At 57.5% G+C, this 2,500-nt stretch overlaps 1 non-coding gene across 1 annotated transcript in view; it reads left to right on the top strand.

The window, feature by feature from the left end:
* Positions 1 to 1,374: 1,374 nt before the first annotated feature.
* LOC124744125 overlaps positions 1,375 to 2,500 on the top strand; it is a 1,909-nt gene continuing 783 nt past the window's right edge. The window contains exon 1 of the ribosomal RNA XR_007010629.1: positions 1,375 to 2,500. This exon is cut by the window's right edge and continues 783 nt beyond it. This is a non-coding gene — a ribosomal RNA (small subunit ribosomal RNA).

The following is a 2,500-nucleotide window of genomic DNA, read 5'->3' as shown; positions in this document are numbered from 1 at the left end:
CGACTGCGCCCAAAAACGGCGGACCATACAGTGCAAATATTGTGCACGCAGCTACGTGTCGTCTCCCTATGAGAGCTGGATTGCAGTGTGGTACGCCATAGAGACGTGTGGGAGGAACGGACGCCGTGGATGGCGATCAGCATGAGCTGTCTGTTGATGTATTCGGACCTAGTCGTCTCTCCTCACACACCGTGATGGCATGGTGCACCGCGTTCCATATCTGCGACATGCTACAGAGGCCGGTTGACAGTCGTTCGAGCAATGGACATCGCATACGTACGGGGGCCACCTTCCACGTATTGTCTAGGCGTGCACATTTTGTTGCGTGTATGTGGGCAGACGTAGTGTGGCGTGACACCTGACACAGGCATGCAATAATCGTTGAAGTTGCAAATGGCGATGGACGCCTGCGTTTTCTGGTGAAGTTACGCAAATGAACAAATGGTAACCTGTTGTGGTGCGGTTGTTCTCGCTAGGGGTGAATCGGTGATGGCGACGATAGGTTGAGGTACTAACCGGTTGTTCCAGCGATACCCACCATGCCGACGAAACTGAACGGCATCTGGGTGTGAAGCGATACGCGGCGGTGGCTGGGTGGGACCGTCCCCGGCCGGTGAGGGGGCGCCTCCCGGCGTGCTGGCCGCGCGGTGCGTGGGCGCACGCGCTACAGCCGGCTGGTGGGGGCGGCCAGTGGCAGGCGCGCCGGCCGACGGACGCGGCAGGCGTCGCAGCTGCGCGCCGGCGCACCCTGCGCGCGGCGCCGTGCGGCCAAAGTAGGTCCTCGCGGGCCCGGTGCGAAGCGCGGTGGACATCTTCAGTGTGCTGGTCCGATTGAGGACTGTGTGCGTTGAGGATGCGCCGCCGCCCGGCGCTCGGCGCCGCGACGCCGTCTGCTGCTCGGTCGCCCCAGCGGTTCTCGCTGGTGGTTTGTATCGCAGCTGTGCGGATGTGTTGGCGCGTGCGCTGTGCTGGGAGAGTTCGCTTCGGCACCCAAGTGGGGCTTTTGTCCTTCTGTGGCGCTGGCGTTGGAGCTGCCGGTCACCGTAGGTGGCGCGTGTTGTCTCCCGCCGGCAATGCCACGACAGCACGCTCCCGGGCCTCTGTCGGCAGCGGCAAGCTCAGTTGGGAGCACGGGTGGTCGCACCGAAAGCGTCTACTCGCCTAACTCCGGGCGATTGCGCCTCTCTCGAACCCGACCAAGTACTTGGGACGGCGCTGCGCGCCGCCGGGACCTGAGAGGGTTTCGAGGTGTATTGTGCAGGGGAGCTCAGCCTCCTCCTGTTTGCAGAATGATTGAGCGGACGCTTGCGTGTTCGCGCGGGCCCCCGGGACACACTCCCGGGCGGCCGGCTGCTCAGCTCTAGTTGACGCAGCTCCCTGGTTGATCCTGCCAGTAGTCATATGCTTGTCTCAAAGATTAAGCCATGCATGTCTCAGTACAAGCCGCATTAAGGTGAAACCGCGAATGGCTCATTAAATCAGTTATGGTTCCTTAGATCGTACCCACGTTACTTGGATAACTGTGGTAATTCTAGAGCTAATACATGCAAACAGAGTCCCGACCAGAGATGGAAGGGACGCTTTTATTAGATCAAAACCAATCGGTCGGCTCGTCCGGTCCGTTTGCCTTGGTGACTCTGAATAACTTTGGGCTGATCGCACGGTCCTCGTACCGGCGACGCATCTTTCAAATGTCTGCCTTATCAACTGTCGATGGTAGGTTCTGCGCCTACCATGGTTGTAACGGGTAACGGGGAATCAGGGTTCGATTCCGGAGAGGGAGCCTGAGAAACGGCTACCACATCCAAGGAAGGCAGCAGGCGCGCAAATTACCCACTCCCGGCACGGGGAGGTAGTGACGAAAAATAACGATACGGGACTCATCCGAGGCCCCGTAATCGGAATGAGTACACTTTAAATCCTTTAACGAGTATCTATTGGAGGGCAAGTCTGGTGCCAGCAGCCGCGGTAATTCCAGCTCCAATAGCGTATATTAAAGTTGTTGCGGTTAAAAAGCTCGTAGTTGGATTTGTGTCCCACGCTGTTGGTTCACCGCCCGTCGGTGTTTAACTGGCATGTATCGTGGGACGTCCTGCCGGTGGGGCGAGCTGAAGGCGTGCGACCGCCTCGTGCGTGCTCGTGCGTCCCGAGGCGGACCCCGTTGAAATCCTACCAGGGTGCTCTTTATTGAGTGTCTCGGTGGGCCGGCACGTTTACTTTGAACAAATTAGAGTGCTTAAAGCAGGCAAGCCCGCCTGAATACTGTGTGCATGGAATAATGGAATAGGACCTCGGTTCTATTTTGTTGGTTTTCGGAACCCGAGGTAATGATTAATAGGGACAGGCGGGGGCATTCGTATTGCGACGTTAGAGGTGAAATTCTTGGATCGTCGCAAGACGAACAGAAGCGAAAGCATTTGCCAAGTATGTTTTCATTAATCAAGAACGAAAGTTAGAGGTTCGAAGGCGATCAGATACCGCCCTAGTTCTAACCATAAAC

The sequence above is a fragment of the Schistocerca piceifrons genome, unplaced genomic scaffold, assembly GCF_021461385.2.
Source record: "Schistocerca piceifrons isolate TAMUIC-IGC-003096 unplaced genomic scaffold, iqSchPice1.1 HiC_scaffold_275, whole genome shotgun sequence".
Taxonomy (NCBI): Eukaryota; Metazoa; Arthropoda; class Insecta; order Orthoptera; family Acrididae; genus Schistocerca; species Schistocerca piceifrons.
The sequence above is the reverse complement of the archived record's forward strand: the minus strand, read 5'-3'. Positions and strand labels throughout refer to the sequence as shown.